General features: G+C 42.4%; 1 protein-coding gene and 1 long non-coding RNA gene across 3 annotated transcripts in view; both read right to left on the bottom strand.

Moving 5' to 3' along the window:
• Window positions 1–23,489, bottom strand: part of CYP7B1 (cytochrome P450 family 7 subfamily B member 1) — a 98,201-nt gene that overhangs the window by 55,655 nt on the left and 19,057 nt on the right. The window lies entirely within an intron of this gene.
• On the bottom strand, window positions 7,668–9,763 carry LOC310848744. 2 transcript variants are annotated; one of them, XR_014566573.1, is made up of 3 exons: window positions 8,897–9,763; window positions 8,075–8,190; window positions 7,668–7,750 (listed from the first exon to the last, which is right to left on the bottom strand). It is a non-coding gene; the product is annotated as an uncharacterized lncRNA (long non-coding RNA). The 2 variants fall into 2 exon arrangements; XR_014566574.1 differs by lacking the exon at window positions 8,897–9,763 and adding an exon at window positions 8,358–8,403 and having other exon boundaries at window positions 8,075–8,119.

Here is a 23,489-nt window from a genome sequence, read left to right as displayed (position 1 = left end):
CCACTCCTGACAGTCACTTGATCTTTGAGCTTCTGCTATGTGAAAAATGGGACAAACTACAAACATAGTACTGCAGTTTGCTAATCCAAAATGAAGAATTTTGCATTGGACAGTTTTCCTTTGACCATGCAGTCTGAAATCAAACCATGTGGGGAAAAGGCACAGGGTTTTGCAAGGACTGGTGATCAGCTGGTTGGCAGTGCCAGCAAACCTAGCTGCATTGGCCCAGTGCAGCTTGAAATCAAAACACATAGACAAAGGCACAGCGTTTTCCAGGGGGTTGGTGATCACCTGGCTGGCAGTGCCTGGAAACCACACACCTGATGCCCTATGCAGACAGGTGGGCATGGCTTAGAGTCTGCTATTTTGTGCAATGAAAGTGGCGGAAACAATTGGGAGTGCAAGTGCATACATCTTCACTTGTTAAAACATATGTATGGAAGCATTGTTTATCTTACATTGACACATGACATACCCTCCAAGTGTCCCAGTTTTTCAGTCCTAGATTTCTTAAAGCCATCCCGGCTTCTAACTTGATCCCTATTGTCTCTATTTACCCCACCGTCAAGCTTGGATGTCTCTATTTACCCCACGGTCGAGCTTGGAGAGCAAGATGAGCCAGTGCTTGTCTTGAGTGGCGGCTGTGAGGGAGCATCACATTGCCTCTCCATGGCAGAAGAGGCTGCCACTGCCAGTCTCCTCCCTTGGGCAGCTTGGAGCAGCTGCTGGAGAGCAGGTGAGGAGGAAGAGAGGCTATGGCTATTGAGGCCCAGCCCTGTGTGATGTGCCAGCTCTGAGGGGCAAGCAGAGGAAAGGGCTACCCTGGGCGAGAAGAAAGGGTGAGTAGAGGGGAGCACAAGAAGTCTTGGTTTTTGGTTTTGGTTTTTTTAAATGCTATGTGTGTCCACGTCTAATCTTGCCCCTTTCTAAAATTTATTTATTGGTCTGTGTTTTTTCTTTTTGTAACTCTACCAAAGCATAAAATAAAATTGGAATTAAGGAGTGTTCTCAGGACGGCGGAGAGCATCTGTACTGTGTCCTGTTGGTGTAGTGGATGTGGATGGCACTGTGGTCTAAACCAGTGAGCCTCTTGGGCTTGCCGATCAGATGGTTGGCGGTTCGAATCCCCGTGACGGGGTGAACTCCCGTTGCTCTGACCCAGCTCCTGCCAACCTAGCAGTTTGAAAGCATGCCAGTGCAAACAGATAAATAGGTACGGCTGCGGCGGAAGGTAAATGGCATTTTCATGAGCTCTGGTTTCCATCACGGTGTTCCGTTGCACCAGAAGTGGTTTAGTCATGCTGGCCACATGACCCAGAAAGCTGTCTGTGGACAAACACTGGCTCCCTTGCCTTGAAGCAGGATAAGTGCCCCAGTTGCCTTTGACTGGACTTAACCATCCAGGGGTCCTTTACCTTTACCTAGGGCTGAAGCCACTCACTCTTCTTCTGATAGGAAATGCTCTGTGCAGGGGAGAGGAAGATAACAATGGGGTGGGGGTCAAGGAGGGTCAGTTGGAGGGGAGTCAAAAATGTCCCTATTTTCATCTGAGGAATGTTGGAGGATACGACATGACTTTTTTGAGATAGATAACACTGCCACCAGGAAAGGGAAAGAGAGCACTGCTGATAAAGGAAATTGCCAAATATGGACTGCAAATGAGTTTAGTACCATGAATGAGTTTAGTGAAATCTGAGACCTTCCATGTATTGTTGGACTCCCAACTCCCATCAGTCCCAGCCAGCATAGCCAAGGGTCAGGGATTTGGAAGCTGTAATCAAGCAACATCTGGAGGGCCACACACCCTCCCCCTCCCTGATTTAGGGAAGCTGGGTGCTAAGACAGTATGATGGAAGTGTAACCCTGCACCTCAAACGCTGCCCCAAACAGATTAGTCAGGAGTCTGTCACCTGTCTAGCAACACTTGTTTCCACTTGCCGTGCCAATAACGTCTCTTCCAAATGAATCAAAACCAAGTGAGGTGGTGCCAAAAAAAGGTTGCCTGCCTGACTCTAATCACTCCAACTGTCACTCCCTGAACTGAAACGCTGCTTTGAAGAGGTCACGGCTAAGAGGATATTAATGCTCTTGTTTATTCCTGGGAGATGAATATGTGATTTCTCCTTGTGTTGCTGCTTCTCATTTAGCTTGTAAAATAAACCTCAAAGGTGTGGTGCAGTTTTGCTCTCCAAATTGAGAGCAAAGGAAAACAAACTCCGTCTTAGAAATTATGCTTCCTCCCCCACCCCAACTGATAGATTCAGTTTCAGGAGGGAAAGCAAAAAGCATTTTGCATTACTTTTAAGGCCTGGGGCAGAGCAGCTTGGAGCACTCCTCAAAAGACTGCAGAAATACACAAAGGGATAAAGAAAGTAAATGTAAGCAGACAAAAGTGCCAAATGAACAGAACAAAAGTTGTAAAAGAATCCCTTGAAAACATAAACAAAAAGTTATACAAAGTGAGGGGAAAGTAGCTACAGGTAAAACTGCTACATAGTAAGTTAAAAGATAGGAGGAGAAGTATACAAATGTTGTGAATGGTAGTTTCCATCACCCAGGTCCCTTTATTCATCTGAATAAAAATAAATGTGGTGTAAATTGATGACAACAAATCTTGAGATTAATGGAGGTTTTATCACTCAAGATTGTTGCATCTGAACCAGGTCCTTGCATGCTTGGGTTTGTAAGCAGTGATTAAACCACAGTTTCACAGTATGCACCTCATTCAACTGTAGTTTTACAATTCAGGTTAGAAGAGCACCAAAGCTGGGCATGTAAGGGAAGAGATATTCAGGGAATGTGCAGGTATCTAGCTCATTCTTAGGCTGGTAAATCATGGTCATGTCAGTGGCTGGTTCTGCAACAGTTGCATTTTATGAAGGCTTAAGGAGTTGCAATGCTTCTTGCTCTCTCATTTTTATTTCATTGATTTTGGTTGGAACGTTGGCAAAGCTGCACATAAGGAATTTAAAACAACAATGGGAGAAGCTACTATTTTACCCAGAGGTAAATTTTACCTATTTCACCACAAAGGATTATATGCTCCCAAAATGATCAAAAAGAAGAATGCATGACAGTTGAGTGATTAATTAGTAAAATGACTAAAACCCATATAGGTTGTAATCCTATGACTATTAACTAGGGACTAATCCCCAATGGGATGCGGGTGGCGCTGTGGGTTAAACCACAGAGCCTAGGACTTGCTGATCAGAAGGTTGGCGGTTTGAATCCCCACGACGGGGTGAGCTCCCGTTGCTCGGTCCCTGTTCCTGCCAACCTAGCAGTTCGAAAGCACGTCAAAGTGCAAGTAGATAAATAGATACCACTCTGGCAAGAAGGTAAACGGCGTTTCTTTGCGCTGCTCTGGTTCGCCAGAAGTGGCTTAGTCATGCTGGCCACATGACCCGGAAGCTGTACGCCGGCTCCCTCGGCCAATAAAGCGAGATGAACGCCGCAACCCCAGCATTGGCCACGACTGGACCTAATGGTCAGGGGTCCCTTTACCTTTTAATCCCCAATAAACTCAATGGGATTTCCTTCTGAGCATGCGCTCCAGAGTAATTAGGCTGCAAAACTGTTTTTTTTTTTAAAAAAATTATTATTATTATTAGTTGTTGTTGTAATTTGTACTGCTACAACGTAGAGTGCCACAAAAGCGTGTCATGCATAAAGGAGAAGAGATAACAGCAAAGGTTGTGATGGCATATTCAGGTCTCAATATGTGTCAACCCTGGGAACATATAAATACACGAAGGAAGGAAGAAATGAGCATATCTCAGAGCTGATGCAGAGTGCATTCCACTTATTACTAGGCAACTAAAATAGCCCCTAGAAGTTAAAAATTTACAGGAAGGATTGTGTTTCCTCACAGACTTGAATCCTGGTATTTATTTTTCTACAAATTATGCACTGGGAGTATTACTTACAAAGGCAAAGAAAAAGAGGAAACAAGCACTGGGGATATTACTTACAAAAGCAAAGAACAGCAGCGGGAGATGTGCCTGGCTACAAGGGGTTTAAATAATCAAGCAAAATGTACAATTAGGCAGACAGCTTGGGACTAAGAACATTTGACTTATGAGAAAACATGCCTAGGATTGCATTGCTACTTTAGGCACAGTCCTGTATTTCTCCCTGCTTTTCTAAAATACCCCAGTGGCCACAAGTCCCTGTTTACCTGTGATAAAACCTAGGATGATAGACTTTGGGAGGGTTCCTTTGAGATCCTCTAGTCCGGCCCCTGATCACTGCAGGAATCCTGGAACCTAGTATCCTTGACAGATGACTGCCTATCTTTGCTGCCTAGCTCCAGCAAAGGAAAGCTCAAAATGTTTCAAGGCATTCTGGTCCACTGCAGAACAGTTCTTACCATATAGCTCTTACTGCTTAGCCAAATAGGGCAAGGCTATTGGTATTAATGGATAGCAGGCTCCAGTGGGCCTATTTTGCCTCTAAAGGCTTATAAGCTTTACCACAAATGACAGGTTAAAGGTAAAGGGGTAAAGGGACCCCTGACCATTAGGTCCAGTCGTGACCGACTCTGAGGTTGCGGCGCTCATCTCGCTTTATCGGCCGAGGGAGCCGGCGTACAGCCTCCGGGTCATGTGGCCAGCATGACTAAGCCGCTTCTGGTGAACCAGATCAGTGAATGGAAATGATGTTTACCTTCCCGCCGGAGCGGTACCTATTTATCTACTTGCACTTTGACGTGCTTTCGAACTGCTAGGTTGGCAGGTTAAAGGTAAAGGTACCCCATCCTGTACGGGCCAGTCGTGTCCGGCTCTAGGGTTGCGCGCTCATCTCGCTCAAGAGGCCATGAGCCGGAGCCGTCCAAAGACACTTCTGGGTCACGTGGCCAGCATGACGAAGCTGCAGCTGGCGAGCCAGCACCAGCGCAGCACACGGAAATGCCGTTTACCTTCCCGCTATAAAGCGGTACCTATTTATCTACTTGCATTTTGACGTGCTTTCGAACTGCTAGGTGGGCAGGAGCAGGGACCGAGCAACGGGAGCTCACCCCGCCGCGGAGATTCAAACTGCCGACCATGCGATCAGCAAGTCCTAGGCACTGAGGTTTTACCCACAGCGCCACCTGTTGGCAGGTTACTGAATTGCAAAAGAGCATCTGCTTTATGGAAGAGAACAAAATACATATCTAACCCTATGAACTGTTGTTTTGAAGCTAGTAAACCCTTGTGAAGTCAGCGGATGTATCTATGTCTATATTTTACTGAAACATACCCCAAGTTAACCCCTTTACACCAGCAGTTGGGATCCCAGGCACTTTCTGCTAGGAAAATTGGAACCAGTTGGTGCTGCATAGTTAAAATGGGGATAACAACAAAACTCCGCAGTTCTGTAGCCTCGAATCATATGAAAACACAGCCAAATGTTTCCCGACAATTCCATGACTCAAGTATATCAAGTATTCCTCATGGGCATAATAATGAATTCATACAAAGAATTAATTCTGCAGCACTGAGTTTCTCCCCAAATAATTATCACGCACCTCCTATTATGGAAATTCTGGGGGCAAAAGAGAGTGTATGGTTGGAGATCATAGGGAAAAGGCGAAACAGACAAACAGGGGTAAGTATAGACAGGCAATATGCAGTTTTGCAACCAGGCTGAGTTGTGGCTGACATATGCAGCCTCTGCTTGCCCTTTGTCATGTATGCATTTCACCTCAAAAACTGTCAGTGACTTGTCAGAATCAATCAGAAAATCTGATGCTGTTCTGCAGTGATGTACAAGGTTGGACAGCATGACACCAAATTTCTGGTGGTCTGTGTCAAGAACCATATGAAAACAGATGTCCTCGTTATTCCATTGCTTGGGTACAAAGGAGGACCAGTCTTACCTTTTTGACCCACATTTGGCATCAATAAGAGCCGAGTAGGAGAAAAGCAATACTGTACACAGGGGTGGGCTATCACAGTCTAAACACACCAACATATAACTTTCTGTCTTTTCAGAGTGATCAGAAGAATGCCGTGGCTCCTGAAAGGATTTCTAAACAAAATGATTATTATTTTCAGAAAAAGCAAAATGTAGTCTTTTGTGTTTATAAAAGAGGGGGGAAATTCAGATTATTTCCTTTCATTTGCAAGCACAAAAAAATCCCTCACATTACGCACATTTGACTTGCACAGTTTCAACACTACACCGTTGGAAGCAGGCTGGTTGAAATTGCACAAGTTAGGCCCTAAGGAGGGCAGAGAGCTTAAAGGCTTTTTTTTGCGCCAGGTCTCTTTGGGGTTACCTAGCATATTCTCAAATAATGAGTGTTCATTGGCATTTTATGTAATTATGCACAATTCCGCTGAGGTTGTGTTTTGAGGAGACAAAGGCCTTGTGGATGTGTTTCCTGGGTCCAGGAATTGAGCTGTACAGTGGTACCTCAGGTTAAGTACTTAATTTGTTCTGGAGGTCCGTTCTTAACCTGAAACTGTTCTTAACCTGAAGCACCACTTTAGCTAATGGGGCCTCCTGCTGCCGCTGCGCCACTGGAGCACGATTTCTGTTCTCATCCTGAAGCAAAGTTCTTAACCCGAGGTACTATTTCTGGGTTAGCGGAGTCTGTAGCCTGAAGCGTCTGTAACCTGAAGCGTATGTAACCCGAGGGACCACTGTATTTTAATTTGCCCTTTCTAGATAGGGATGCACTCTCCATGGAGGAGCAGGTGCATACTTGGGGTAGGGAGAGAGATCCTTTGCCCAACATCGTCACTGGCAGCCTGACTGGCTAAGAGACCATTTCCTGGCTATGGCTAGATCTATTTGTGGGCAGGGGTAGCCTGGCTGCAGCAAGCAATGCATTAGAAGCTTCAGCAATGTAAAGCATTACATATGGGGCTGCCCTTCAGGTTGGTCCGGAAGTTGCACATATACCACTTCTGACAAACTCATCCTTGTCTCCATGCTTCTTTGGGTTCAAAGAAAAGCACAGGAGAACCTTCCTCTACTTCTTCAAGGATGGCCAACATGGTGCTTTACATGAGTACCCAGCCCCAGCCAGCATGACCAATGGTCAGGGATGGGAACTATAGTCCATTAGCATCTGGAGAGTACCACATTGACTACCCCTGTTCTATGTCTTTTCCTCCTTGGCTTATAGACAGCTCTCCAAGCAACATGCTTTTCTGTTTCACCTTAATCTCCTACATGTGATTAGGCCCTCACTTACAAGCAGGCTACAGTCACTCCTCACAGACAGTGTCTTTGTGGAATAGTTGATACTGAATGCATTTTAAAAACACTGTCTATATATCTATCTATCATCATTATCTATCTATCTATCATCTATCTATCTATCTATCTATCTATCTATCTATCTATCTATCATCTATATCTATTTATCATCTAAATTCTGTTGTATGCCCACAAAAAGAGTCACAAAAAGGAATTGACATTTTGATATTTTTTTCCCCACGAGTTCCTTGTCATCAGTATGGGCGGGGTGGGGGTGTCTCCAAAACAACCAAAGGAGAAAACTTTCCCTGCTTAAACATTTTTCAAGGCTAGTTAAAGGTCTAAACAGTAGAGCTATTTATTCAAATTTAACTTGGAAGACTACTGGTTCAGAGCTAATGAATGTATGGTTTATTAATCAAATGTATGTAGCTGAAAGGAGCCAACCACTGTTCACTTACAATTGAGATTTAACCCCGTTTTTAACATATTTTAATGAGCTACAGATTTGAATGTGGGCTTTGTTCATCTGTTGCTTCCACTCAATTGCAGTCTCGCCCTAAGAAGACACAAGACAGATTGATCAGGCTTCCCTTCATTGTGAGACTTAAATGAAGTGAACAGGGCCTTATGTTTCAAAACTAAATGAGACAATTAAAAAAACACCCTATCTGTCTGATGTTCTTACATTTGATTAAGCTACTGGTACTAAATGTTTTTGCTATACTGTAAATAGTCTGTAGAAACACGTTTTTGTTACCACTGCTGCCAATGAATAAGTGTGGCTGGGTAAAATTTGCACAATGAAGTGTTTGCTTCACAATGGAAAAACTTATTTTTCCAAAGCAGAATTTGATAAAGATAGATGATTTCTCACACATACTTGTTGGAAGCTGTCATGAAGTGAGGATCAGTACCTGGAACACACCTAGGAATTCAGAATTAAGTGACACTTCTGGTTGGTTTGGTTTTGGAAAGAAGAGTTGTTAAAGTTTCCTTCTGTAGAAAGTATTAATAGAAATAATGGTTATCCATTAGGAGAGTGATAGCCAACATGGTGCCCTCCATTTTGATCTGTAAACCACCTTAAGTCCCATTAGGGAAAAAGACAGTATTATTACTAGCAGCAGCAACAACAACAACAACATTGTTGCACACCCACTCACCAGTCTCTGAGCAATAAAAACATTTGCGATTCTAGTATTTATTCAGGGTTTGGTTCATCTGGAATGAAGAGCAATGTAGACAGAGCATAAGATTAGGGGGCTCACTGCATTAACATTCCAGCAGATCTTGCCTCCTTATGTGGTTTTTAGGAAAGTCGCAAACTCGGCTTTAGGTCCAGCACAGAGTAAGACATGCCCCTGTGTCTCCAATTCCCAGTATTAGCTAACACTCTATTACCTCACGAGGTGATGTCACTATCAACTCAGTAAGGGCAACATAAATGGCAGTATTTAACAAAGGAACTGCTTTGGATTGTTTCCTCTTATATATTCTACCCTCACCTACACAGGATCACAGGTTTGGAAGGGATCCATGGATATCATCCAGACTGAATCCCAAATCTATAACTATCTTTCTTGACCTCAGTGCCTGAATTATTTTTTGCTCCATCCCCAGTTTACTGGGATACTAATCTTGCCACCTTTCCCCTGTTCATTCTACCTGTATAAGTATCTGAAAGGTACTCATGAAATAGTACCTTAAATGAGTAGTAATCCAATTAAAGGAGCCTATTGGGACCTCCCTATTTTATACATTTCCAAAATATCTCATGATAACACCCAAACTTTGCTGCTGGGCTACATTTATGAATGGAACACAATATGCAGCCTGGGCTGTCCAGAGACCTAGAGGCAAGTCCCCTGATTGTGATGTGCTTTTGTAATCATGAAATTTTCCCTGGCCCTCTGTGACACCCCGAACAAGCTGAGTTACATTCGTCATAGTAATAGGTCCCATGGGGCAAGTGATGTGCAATCCTGTTTTGTTTTTGCATATCTGAACCATTTTCTTCTAACTGTTGACAGAAGATTCTCTGTTACATGCTTGCTCCCACGCTGGCTATGGGCTATGATGAAACTCTTTCCTCCACATACATGAAATCCTGAGTACCCCCCACCCTCTTTGATAAAGTTAGAAATATCTAAACCAGGGCTTTTTCTGTCTCCTACTTCTACCTCTACACTCTAGAGTACCATTTTATGGCTGAGACTGTACAAGGCTAGACTGCTGGCAGGTTTACAGTTGTTTTAATACAGGTAAGAGAAACTGAGAAGCAGCCAAAAGCTTGATAATCCTACAATCAAAATTTAGCTGACCACAAACTGGGCTTGAACAACATAGCCGTTGAAGAAGAAAATGCAATCTTGGACTGCAGTAACAGAAGCTTAGTGTCCAGATTGTGAGAAGGAATCATTCCACTGGGTAATAGTTTGGAAAGAATCAAGAGCCTGGAACTTGGAGTCAGGATCCGAGGACAATCAGAATCCAAGGGAAAACCAGAAGGTAGGATCAGTAATACTAAGTCAGAATCATATTCAGAGTCAGATGGCAAACCAGAAAGCCGGACGAGTATAACAAGTCAGGAGTCAGGACTGAAGAGCAAGGTCAGAAACGCATCTTCTACACCTTCCTGCCCAGAAGGAGCCAATGACAAGTCTGGGTGGAGTCAGTTTGGAATATATATTTTTTTCTGAGAAGCAGTAGTGACACTTTTTGCCACCACACAGGGGAGTGGTAAGCAGTTCCTGGAGTGTTTACTTTGTTATTGACTCTTGTTCCTTTTTAGGAAATAATATATAGATTTATATTAAAATAGAATTGGAATATCCTATTAACCTTCCAGATCTATTTACTTTTGAAAATGTGTGTTGTACAGAGTACAGTATTTTATCTTGGCCTTGGAAGTTGTCAAAAAGTTGAATTTGCTGTATTATATTTTAACAGTTTTGTGTCTTCAAAGTCAATGGCAATGTTACACAGCCGGCTGGTTAGCAAACCAGTTTGGTTCTGAATTCTTGATGAAGTCATTTTATAGCATTGCAGGGAACTGATCCTGTTGCCTAATAGTGTGTTTGGGCTGAGTATATTTTTTATATAATGAGGTTTGAAAGCAAGACTTTGAAAAAGATTGTAATTGCTTACAATCTACTAGAAGTGGACTTAAGAGTCTGTATATTGAAAGGCATCTGAACACATAAGGACATGATGTAATGATTTTTAAATAATGTTTTTGGATTCATTTTCCTCCACTGTCAGGCTCTTTAGTAGCAGACTCAGTGAATATTTCTTTGTAGCTGCACAGTGTTAAACAAATTTCCCTTGACATTCAGTATATGTATGTAACTGAGAATATAGTTCATTTCATTTAGTGTTCAATCATCTCCTTCGAAGGCAATTGGAATATTATTACTTAGCTTTGATCATGCTTTGTAGATTGCACACTTACAGGCATGCTGTGTGTTAAATAAAAGTTTCCATGTAGCGCAGGTTACCAAGTGTGGTTTTTATATTATTATTGCCCTCATAATAAGTTCAAGGTGAGGTTTTCAGGCAGTAAGCTGCAAGTCAGTTTGCATATAAACACTTCAGAAAAGCTATCTTGACGTCTACCGCTTATGCAGTCTTCCATCTATAATACAAATGACTACACCTGGGTTATGTTTAGCTTCCTCTACTATTTAGAGGGCATCCATCTAATTTGGAAGAATGTTTAAAAATCTGTACAAATACATGTGAAAGCAGCCCCGTTGTTCTTTCCCCAGTCACCCAGATAAAAGAGATGTCACCAAAATGATAAACATAAAAGGTCCCTGAGTTGTTGTTATAAGGTTTACACTGTCTGCAGTAAGGATTGAATTCTCATTGTGCTCTGAAAGCCTCAAAAAGACATGGGAAGGAACCAAAGTTTGAAGTCAAATAGAAAGCACTTAAGCCAAGACCACATGAATGTATAGCTGGGTAATGGACCTTTCATCTCCCAAATAAAAACAGTTCAATTCAATTGGAACGGAGGTTTTCCCCCCTTTTGAAAAAGTCCATTTTAATGAGTTTCCATTTTATGCGTGGGTTGCTCTTTAATCGATGCTGCTCCATTGAAGTTTTACCCCAATGAAGACACAAGACAGATTGTCCAAGCTTGCGGCTATTGTTGAGAGTTGATGAAGTGTGTGGGCCCTTATGGTTGATAACAGAAGTAGATGGTCAAAGCCAATAAATAAAACTTTAATTCAGATTGTTGGGAGCTTTCCACTGAAAAGCTTTCTATTAGCATGAATCTTTGGTTTTGAAGGACTTGTGAACCCAAAGGCAGCTCATAGCTCTGTCACACAAACTAAGTCGGTCAGACAAGCAGCAATCTGTCCCATCTGATAAACACCGTTTTGTCTTTTAAAAATTCTCGACTTCTCTTCAGGAATCAACATTGTTAATGTCTTGACAGACTATTAACTTCATAATACATGCCTGTTGGACTGTTGATTTTATCAGAAACGTGGTTGTTGTTTTTTATGCTTGCAGAAATAAAATTGTTTTGCCCTTGACAGGATCGTAATGCTGTAAATACAAAAATAAACAATTTAGCCATTGCCAGTTTGTCTAGTATTGGGGGGCAAAATGTTAGCCTACCCTCAATGATGGCACTAACAAGTGTAACAAGTTCAGAGACCTCTTAGGAAACTATTTTTGCTGTGATTGCAGCAGTAAATCCTAAAGTTAACCTATTTTTTCAATGACAGATGCGGCTTATTCTGTGGAGGCAGCCATGCTAGAGCTGGTCAGTTTTGCTTGTCACTTGGATTGACTAGATCACTGTAGACAGGAGGGAAAATACAAATGCAGTTAAATACACTGCCACATTGATTGAAGAACTTTTCTAATTTAATTGCTCAATGAGTCAGTTTCTCAATTATTTGCTGCATATCAGCGTCTCGCCTTTGAAACAGCAGATAATGTTTTGGTTATGGTTATTTCTGACTCACAATCAGAGTTGCTTTGGGAAACATTCAGCCCCTGAAAGGCACCACACATCTGCTTTTGGTACCCTCTGATTGATATGGAAGAATGCCACTGTTGCAGCTCCCAAACCTGGTAACTAAAAGGAGAGGTGGGAGAAAAGAAAAGACAAAAGGAAGCAGTGAGGGCCACCAACTTAGATGGCTTTAAAAGATAAATTCATGGACGATAAGGATATCAGGAGACACTAGCCATGATGGCTATGCTCTGCTCCAAGGTCAGAGGCAGTAATGCCTCTGAATAGCAGTTGCTGGAAAACCCAGTGGGGAGGGGGGACTTTGCTTGTGCTGTGTCCTGCTTGCAGGTTCCTCACAGGCATCTAGTTGGCCTGTGTGAGAACAGGATGTTGGACTAGATGGGCTACTGGCCTGATCAGGAAGGCTTCTCTTACTTTTTTACATCATTAAAATTTTTTTTTACTTCCTTCTGCCTGTTCACTCATGTAAAATAAATAATGCAATTGTGTATAGTAGCGACATTCTAAAACTAAGCTCTCTTAGTTGATTTTATATCTTGTTACATTCATGCTGTTGTTGTTATGCTATTTGAGACAGCAAGGAGTGTGTCTAGTTGCAGCAATATGTGAGACAACACATGGCATGTAAGAGACATTCTACAAAGGAAGTAGTCCTAGAACCCAAGGACCCTCCAGATGGGCCTCCAGATGTTATTGGATTACAACTCCCATCATTCCTGACTATTATTATCCATGCTGGCTGGGGCTGATGGAGTTTGGAGTCCCAAAACATCTGTGGGGCCATACGCTTCTCATTTCTGCTTCACCACAACTTGTTTCAGGGACTGCGCATCACATTTCACCATTAGAGGTGAAATGGGAAGTGCGACTCACTCCCCAGTTCTATGCTTACTGAGCTATCTCTTGTATGCAAGGGCTGAGTAGATTTGTGGATATAATGTTGCTGTCTCCGATAGAGGGACATGGGTGCTAACCCCAGAAAATGTGCTGTGCTCTTGTTCCAGTACTACTGGGATCCTTCCGTCCTACTGTGCTATCTTCTTTACTAGGATCATTTGCCTACTATTGTTACTCTTATTTAGGCTGAGTAAGAATGCGATGAGGGACACGGGTGGCGCTGTGGATAAAACCTCAGCGCCTAAGGACTTGCCGATCACATGGTCGGCGGTTCAAATCCCCATGGCGGGGTGCGCTCCCGTCATTTGGTCCCAGCGCCTGCCAGCCTAGCAGTCGAAAGCACCTCAAGGTGCAAGTAGATAAATAGGGACCGCTTACCAGCGGGAAGGTAAACGGCGTTCCGTGTGCTGCGCTGGCTCGCCAGATGCAGCTTGTCACACTGGCCACATGACCTGGAAGTGTCTGCAGACAGCACTGGCTCCCGGCCTATAGAGTGAGATGAGCGCACAACCCTAGAGTCTGGCAAGACTGGCCCGTACGGGCAGGGGTACCTTTACCTTTACTTTAAGAATGCCATGAGGTAAAGCTACTATTGTGTCGGCCAGTTTAGCAGTGTGGTTGAGAATATTAGAATCTTCACTTGCATATTGGATGCAAGAACAACAAATGTTTTGTAAGTGGAGAGAAATCCTTGGCGGCTGAATTTAAATAACTCCATAGCTGTAGTTACAGATAGGTAGCCGTCCATAGCTGTAGGTCTTTTTTCCCATGAGTCACTTGCCTACCTCTGCTAGACACATCCAAGCTTTGGGGAAGACCTCATTCCTGATTAGTAGCTTGGTGGCTACAGGCATTTCCTTCTTGGTATACAATCTGACTAGAGCACTTAGTTTAGTTTAATTTTGAGCTATTGCACTTTCCAGGCAATCAACACATTAATGCTTATTTTGGGAAGCTTCATTTCATATCAGGTCCTATCTGTTAGCCACCCCCACTTTCCATTTGTACTTTCCATTGTGTATCATAAATTTCTGACAGGACATCCATTGTACCTTAAAATGTGTTGGGATACTCTTCAAGTAGCAGCTTTTCTCTTCATATCAAAAATATTTTAAAAAAGTGATTGTTATTCAACTTTGTTAAGAGTTAATTTCTCAGTTCAGAAAGACTGAAAATCTGTGCAGATAGAACATTGTAAATGTGTTTGGTCTATGTAAAATGAACGGCATGTTAGTTACTATCAAATGTGTTTACCTTCTTATGTATGCCAATATCATCAAGTCCCTAGATGTTATTTCACTATGCCTGGATTTGTTCTTCGAAGAGCAGTGCTTCTTCGTGAGTCTAAACCATATCCCACTGGCTAGGGAGCATTCCAGGAAATTTGAGCGATGTCAGGGTATGAGCAAGATATGTGTTTATATATCTGGAATGAGTTTACACAGAATATAGTAGACTATTAACATCTATATATGTATTAGGATAATAACACTATATCAGTTTATGTAAGAATGTATGGGAGCATATTACATGTTTGTGTGTGCGTGCGTGTGTGCGTGTGTGCATCTTTGTTCTTTTCCACCCTTTCTTTATTTCTTTATAATTGTAATTCTTTCAATAAAAATATTAATAAAAAGCAAGCAAATGCAAATTAGGCCCTCTCAAAAACATTATTTGCAAGCCCCCTTCAAACAATGGCTTCAACATCCAATTTATGAAGATGCCAGGATATGTGTCCGTGCATGTGCAACATGCAGCCATGATTTAGGCTGCAAGAGAAGTCTCTCTAGATAAAGCAGGCCTGGGGAAACCACAGGACCTGGAGCCAAATGTGGACCTCCGGGCCTCTCTATGTAGCCTGTGGGACTCTTCTCAGGCCACACCCCCTTTGTACGTCACACCTCTCACTAGTCCTACTCTATGCCCTCCTCAAGAGTTTTTGCTTGGTTGGAATGTGTTCTTGAACTGAAATACTGCCAGTGTGGTGTAGTGGTTAAGAGTGGTGGACTCGTAATCTGGGGAACCGGGTTCGCGTCTCTGCTCCTCCACATGCAGCTGCTGGGTCACCTTGGGCTAGTCACACTTCTCTGAAGTCTCTCAGCCCCACTCACCTCACAGAGTGTTTGTTGTGGGGGAGGAAGGGAAAGGAGAATGTTAGCCGCTTTGAGACTCCTTAGGGTAGTGATAAAGCGGGATATCAAATCCAAACTCCTCTTCTTCTTCTCTTGATTGTTTGGATGAAGAATGGAGCCATATGCATGTATCTCTATCTAAAAACCTCTAACTGTTGCAGGGCTAACTTTTGTCACATCTGTTGCTGTACCTGCTGGTATACAACTCTCAGAAGGTTGACCAGCAGGAGATGCAGCCCCGGGGGTAAAAAAAAAGTCCTTCACCCCTGAGAGTGAGAAAGGGCATGGTTCTTGACTTGCATCTGGCTGTTATCTAAGCCATGGCGTACGTAAGTACTGCTTCACCTGACTGTCTGAAGCTGCTGTCTGCTTCTTCCAGGCAGTGACTGCAGACAGATGGGACCGTGTGGTTACTGGAGTAATATACAGATAAAGGGCTAGAGGACTGGCACCCTCTCCAACTTGGCTGGTTCTGGGCTTTTCTCTCTACACCAGGCTGTTAGCTTCATTTGCTTTTCTAAAGCCAAAACTGGAGATCTCCTAGAAATATGGTGGCTGGTTTCACTAGACTTCTGGTGCATATTTTCCTACCATAATTTCAATTTAATTTCAATTTACAATTCAATTTTAGTGCATTCAATTCATGCACCACTGCCAGAAAGAATCCCAAAGCAAATTACAGAAACTACAACTTACAAGATATAATGTACAATAAAATGCATTTAAACAAAACAAGAATACTGTAAGTGTTCATCCACTTTGGGTTAAAGTTGTAACCAGATATTTTTCTTACTTTTAAGTACAGAGCCATTATTCTCCAAGTTTCCTTTTTCTTAAGGGATATTAGCACTTCCAGAATGCACTCTTTAGACTGGGGGCGGGGGCAGGTCGGGGGAGGGAACACTAAGCAAGAGTTGGGATGGGGGAAGGGGTTGCTGAAGGGAATTTTTGACAGTGGACAAGAAAATTCCCTAGGTAATGCACTAATGATGTTGAAATTGGCAGGAAAGGTGGGGGACATACACAGTGGCGTAGCAAGGTCAGGTGGTACCCAGTGCAGGAAATTTATTGTCACCCCCCCCCCACACACACATTGAATTATTATTATTTTTGCCAGCAAAAATGTTGTGACTTTATTTCAAATTTTGGGGGAAGCCAGAGTTATTGAGCTTTTTTTGCGATGAGGAAGTCTGCCTGCTGCCCTATATCTGAGGGGGAGCTGGCGGGCAGACCGAAAGCCACGATGTCTCTCACAGACATCGAGTGCTGCACAGCAGTTTGTCACACACACCCTTGGCGGTGACACCCAGGGCAGACCACACCCACCTTGCTCCGCCCCTGGATACAAGGGGTGGGAGAATGGAACATCTCAGCTAGGAATGCTCCAATTATTTGATTGATTGGCTGTACTTATATCCCAGCATTTTCTCTAGGTCCAAGTCAGAGGTTGAATCCCTGGCATCTCGAGGTAGCAGTGGGAATACCCCCCATGTGAAACCTTGAAGTGCCATTGGAGGCAAGTGTAGACTAAAGGTAAAGGTAAAGGGACCCCTGACCATTAGGTCGTCATGGATGACTCTGGGGTTGTGGCGCTCATCTCACTTTACTGGCCGAGGGAGCCAGCGTACAGCTTCCGGGTCATGTGGCCAGCATGACTAAGCCGCTTCTGGCGAACCAAAGCAGTGCATGGAAATGCCGTTTACCTTCCTGCCAGAGTGGTACCTATTTATCTACTTGCACTTTGACGTGCTTTCGAACTGCTAGGTGGGCAGGAGCAGGGACCGAGCAACGGGAGCTCACCCCATCACAGGGATTTGAACCGCTGACCTTCTGATCGGCAAGTCCTAGGCTCTGTGGTTTAACCCACAGCGCCACCTGCGTCCTAAGTGTAGACTATGATGAGCTTAATGTACCAATGGGCTGACTGGATACAAGGCAGTTTTATATGTTCCTATATCTCATATGAAGAACTAAAATATTATCAGTGACATTATCAAGTATCTCATCAGCTGGGAGCCCCACTGGTAACAGACGATGCTGGTGGAAAACGAAGTACAACCAATGGCAACAGATAAAAGGATAACCCAAACAAATCTGCAAATCATGACACTCTCCCTACAGAAACTGATATAAACAGACTAGACAAGGCAGAAAGCATTAGCAAAGCTATTTTAATGCCATGTTAGTCAGTGCAGATGGTCATCATTTTAGTACATCCCACCTTCCTTATTTAGTGTTACCAACACAAAGTTGTTAGTACTTTAATTTTTTACTGCTGCACTTTTATTGTTTAGCTTTCAGTTCTTTATTGCTGGCAAGATACAGCCGATCTAGGCCATGTGACGCATGCTTCCTGATGGTCACTTGAACACACCATTCATTATCTGCATTCTGAGATGCTACCATTCAAATTGATGCTTTTGAATTATGGTGCTGGAGGAGACTCTTGAGAGTCCCATGGACTGCAAGAAGATCAAACCTATCCATTCTGAAGGAAATCAGCCCTGAGTGCTCACTGGAAGGACAGATCGTGAAGCTGAGGCTCCAATACTTTGGCCACCTCATGAGAAGAGAAGACTCCTTGGAAAAGACCCTGATGTTGGGAAAGAGTGAGGGCACAAGGAGAAGGGGACGACAGAGGACAAGATGGTTGGATAGTGTTCTCGAAGCTACCAGCATGAGTTTGACCAAACTGCGGGAGGCAGTGGAAGACAGAAGTGCCTGGCGTGCTCTGGTCCATGGGGTCACGAAGAGTCAGACATGACTGAATGACTAAACAACAACAACAACAACCATTCAAATAAGAATTTGCCATGTGCTTTTCCCTGACTTAGCAGAACTGGGTACAGTGTGATGAACAGTCCACTACAATTTGGTTACTAAAATATTATTGGTTAATTTAACCTCATGCATACCACATTGTAAATTGTAGGGGTACATTACCTAACTACAATTGGAGTCAGGTTTGTTGCACTCATTTCTGCCTTTGGATTTTCATTCAACAACAAATAAAGTCTGGTAGTAGAAATCTGTGAGAAAACAACTAAGTTACAACTTGGGGTCAGAATTGCATGATTATTTTGATTTTTGGTTTGGAAGACGACTGGTAACTTAATCCATTCCAATGAAATTTGTTGATTTTTATGGTATAGTTATAGTTACCAAGTCACTACTGCCATTTTAATTGGAGCTTCAAATATGAAATATTCAGAACTAAATAAAAACAAGATGTCCTCATGTATAGTAATTGCCTGATCATACAAATACTTATTAAATATAAACACATATGCTTTTGTAGATTTGTTAGAAAGATTTGTTAATTGCTTAATGAAAGATGTCTTTCAGCCACTAATGTCTTCATTTAGTTCGACAGATTAAATTTTATATGAGGAGATATTAGTATGCAAGCAATGAAGTGACAAGGCCAACTGAAAAAGCTTAGATGTTAATGGATGAAGTGCAGCTATATTCTAAACTAAAATCTATAACCTTCAGTGAATAAGCTGAAGATGATCTTTCATGGATTTTTATTTATTTATAAAAGCCATATTTAATAGAGCAACGAACTTGACAATATGTTTTGATTCAGTCACTGTTTCTCTCATAAATAAATTATGAAATCTTTAAATTGTGCATGAAACTGGAGTGAATGATTCTTAATGAGCAATAAAAAAATGTCATTTTCCGATGCTGCAAAAAAAACCCCACCACCCTCCACTTCGCTGACATTTAGAAGTCCAAGCAAATATATTTAGTAATTATCCTGCTTATAGCAATTCCAGTTTGCATTTAGCAAAACCAATCCGCTTTAATTGATTAATAAGTGCTAATGTCAACAATTTTTGCAAAGGGAAACTGCTGGCAATGCCAGCAGACCTGCATCTTCAGATTTTTTTGCTTCGAGCTAGAGCTTAGTCTGGCATGATCTTTTCTCTTCCCCGCCCCCAGTAGGGTGCATGAGCCCTCTAGCTTCCAAGTGTGTTTCCTACTGCGGCTACGTCTTGGCCAGGATACAGATGCTCTGAACAAGACTTTGCATCGACAATGGGGTCACCCCACCACCTTCTTTTCAGTTCGGTATGATCGGTACAAACAATAGTTTGATTTTGATTGCTCCATAGCACGCTTGGGTAGAGCCTCTGAATGCAAGAGAATTGCTCCGAAACAATGGTCTGGTTCATCATCCAAAGCGTCCCTTTTCAGACAGCTGCCTCTGCCACACTCACCCTGACAAACGTCCAGAAAAACAGATGGTTTCAGCATTCATGGGCAGTTTAGTGAAAACCCCAGAGTCAACTATTCAAGACATTGTATCACAAAGCTGAGAAAAAGAGCATTTTTGATGCAAAAAATAAAAAATACATGTTAAAATTCTGCTCATACACAGTGGCATCACAGAGTGGGTTTCTTTTAGTTTTTTTTTAAAAAAAGGTCATGTTGTAACAAAACCCTTTATACACTGAATAAAGAATTTTTTTATAACGCAACCTGTTGTTTTTTTAAAAAAAGAAGCCACTGTATGAGAACAGAATTTTTAAATGCATTTTTAGCATCAACCAATGACCCTTTTTAGCATCTTAATGATAACGCCTTGAGTAGCCAAGGTAGTGTTGTGAGCACACTGCACACAAAGACGTCCTGCCTAAAACATACAACCACAATGTTCAACTGCAAAATAGTGACGCTGACAAGGAAAAATTTGTCTTGGCTTCAATTGCCCGGCTTGTGTGTTGCCCACTAAAAGGAAGCTGGGTCTACTTATCATCTTTTATAGATTTGCATTTAACTGACTCGACTGTTACACAAGTTGGCTAAACAGAAACATGTCGTCCAATCGAGATTCTCCCCACTGTTGCTCTACAGAATTCTTTCTGCTGTGATGGGGGCTGCCCATCCAGTATCTACTGAGAGGGGATGTGAACTCAGAGGACGCACACCTTTATAAGTCCAATGTCCTCTCTTTTCTCAGTTCATTCAACAGCAAAGGAATAGTTCCACTTCACTAGCAAAGGATGAAGTAGCTGGCTCCCAAGCAAACACCCGCCGAGAAGAGAACCAACAAGCAAGAAGGCACTGCAAACATTGGTCCCATATCCCATGAGCTCTTGAAACATGGGCATTGATAGCCCAGAGTTACTTCCACACTGCCCTCTGCTGCCAGGAGAGAACAGGATCTGTCAGGATGAGAAAGACTGCATGCAGCTGCCCCATTTAAAAGTAGTTTGGGGGTAGCAAGAGGAAAGTTGTTTGGATCCCGGGCTACTTTCTGCACCTCAGACTTCTTTCTCCAATATTCTTGTACACGCAGCAGCCAGACAGAATGACAGACATTGTATTTGTTTAGGGGGATCTGAAATGGTGCTCCATAAAATAACAACAGGGAAGGTCTTTCACCCATGCCAGCTCCTACTCCCAGTCTGGATGGGTGGCAGGGGGGTTCAGCACAGACTGCGCACATCAGTGGAAAATATACTTGCCTTTTATTGCAAAATTTCTTATACTTTCTGATATGCATTATCCTATTAAGGCTAAAGAAGCACATAAAAGAGAATCATTTTAAAATAAATGGTAATTCTTTCCTAACCAATTTAGTTCTACTGAAATCAGGGAGCCTTCCTTCCAAGGACCTTACTTCCTAATAATGTTTATCTTTTAGTGTGTGGGATTATATCTCTTAAAAATATTTTTTTACTTACGTATTTTAGATTGCTTTATACTTGGCTTTAAATGTGCATTTTTGTAGTTTTAGTTTCTTTTGGGGGGTGGGGGGAGTGACTAATAAGTACAACTAATAAGGCGCATACAAAGTTAAAGTACACTTATGAGGAAGTAGCTTCAATGAAATCAGATGAGCCACTTCCTTTTAAGCGTGCTCAAATTCTTAGAAAACTTATTGGGAAGTAAAATACTTGGAGGAAAATATTCATTGATTTCAGCCAGCTTGTGTTTAGGGAAAGAAAACCCTGCCATTTCATTTTTTTAAAAAAGAATATAACAAGACATGCCATTTACCTTCATTGCAAATGTGCATTCCGTGCCTAATGCCTCTTTTTGTGCACAACAGGTGAGCTGTAGAAATCAGCATGTGTGAGGGTTGCCATATTTCAAAATCCAGACAGAAAAGTTTTTGAGCTACTCCTGTTGGAAAATCAGCAAAAATGACACTGCCGTCATGGGCTTCCATACGTCTGGATTTTCCCAGACATTTAGCCAATTTCTGCCTGGACACTGCTTGCGGCTGCAGTATTCCGGAAATATCTGGGAAATTCCGGATGTATGGCAACCCTAATATCTGTGCCCTTTTTCACATAAACCCTTGTACATGCATAGACACAACTATGTTCATTGTAACATCTGAACAAGCCTATGTCGTCATCTTTCCAGGGATTGAGGGAAGCTCTCATTCATAAGCAGCCATATGTTCCCTTTTCTGAAAAAGAGGGCTTCAAGGCTTGCTGGTAAGAACCGGAGTGATGTCATGCAGCCAGCAGTTTTCTTCATCCTCATTCTGCAACTCCTGACAATCTTGAATCCCTTTCTTCATTTCCCTAAAAAGACTGATAGTTGATAGTTCTTCTGTTAGTTTCTGATGATTCTGTGCTTCTCCAGACATGGAACATCCAGACCCACTAAGTCTATCAGCTTCCCACCCTCTGTCTCTCAGCCCTTCAGCTCTTTTGACCTCTTTCTTTTTCTTGTACAGAGAAGTCTTGCACATCCTCCTCTGGGGCCAAGATTTTCCACCTTTGTTACCTGCTCCCATAGGACTGCCTTCTCCACCTCTGGTTCCAGATTCTCTCGGGGGACACTGCCACCTCCTGTTGCTGTCAAGTCAAAGCAACAGCAGTCGCAGCCAAGACAGGTGACTCCACCCCTAACAAGGGAGTAGAGATGAGCTACAGCAAAGGCCAAGTTGCCCCTCACAGAACAGCCACGTAAATCCCCTTTTCAGGTCAAAAAAGAATGACTGATCAAAGGACATTCTGCTTTACTTAATAAGTGTGTGTGCCTGTGTGGGTGATTTTGAACTGCGACTGCAGCATGAGGGAAGGTTTTACCCTTCTCTCCTCAGCTGTGATTTCTGACCCCAAAAAGGGCATATCTGCATTGCAATTAGCAATGGGGCAGGGAGCTCCCATTGGTGCCAATTGGAGCCTCCCCACCCCCCACCACTTATTTCAGCAGAGGGAGGTTTTTTTCCTTTGCAGAAACTGCAGCTTGGAAGATAAGGTTAAATATTCCCTTGTTCTGCAGTCCCAATTAGAAATCATCCCTTCCCAGAGAAGAGTCTGAAGCCTTGCCTACCAATCTCATGCCTTTTCAGTACCCCCAAACCCTGTCCTTTCAATAACTCATCCATGTGACCCTCTAGCATCAAAACCTTCTATGCCATAGGGGGCTAATCCTGTGCAGAAGTATTCACTGAATATTCACAGAGAAGCTGCCATATTAGCACTGGTAATAATCTGTGTCAAATTTCCATTCCTTGTAAAATTTGATGTGCTTATATGTTACCCTATTTCTGAAAAGTATTGCTTTTCACTAACGATTGAAAATTAACAGGTAAATTTTGCCATCTAAAAATCCAGCTTCTTTATAAAAAAGTTTTCCTAGTAATTGGTAATATCCATTATAGAACCTTGGAAGACATAGACATATGAATAATTAATTTCATAAAAGTTGTGATTCCTTATTTTTACTGATTGATTGATTAGATTTGTATACCTCCCTTTATCCGTAGATCTCAGGGCAGTTCACAACATAAACATGCAAGATAAAAACTCAAAATACATAATAAGAACAAGGAAAAAACCACCACCACAAACCAATAAACCCCCTTACCCCACCCCCTGCCACAAACACATTCATAAGTATTTTATTTTTTTTATTTAATTACTGAGTACTGCTTACCAGCAGAAAGCCAGGCCCCAAATCACAAAAAAAAAACTTTTCTTTAGAAAAACAAGGTTCTTTAGATCTGTTGGCATGGGTAAGACGAGAGTCCTTAAAAAAGCAGTCTCCTTTTGATTTCTCATGTATTTGGAGGAAGAGAGAAAGTAGGGGAATTAAGAAGAATACTCCTTTAAACCTCCACCATTCCCCCCTGTTGATTTAATCACATGTGACAATGATTTGAGCCTGTATTCAGAACCTGTTAAGTATTCTGTCCAGCTGAAATACAAACACTGTTTCAATTACTACAGGAGGCAGGTACGTATTAAAAAGACAGTGACTTCCTTCAGTTCAAAATAGACCCGTGAATTTACATGCGT

This window comes from Podarcis gaigeae, assembly GCF_964106915.1.
Source record: "Podarcis gaigeae genome assembly, chromosome: 7".
NCBI lineage: Eukaryota > Metazoa > Chordata > Lepidosauria > Squamata > Lacertidae > Podarcis > Podarcis gaigeae.
The sequence above is the reverse complement of the archived record's forward strand: the minus strand, read 5'-3'. Positions and strand labels throughout refer to the sequence as shown.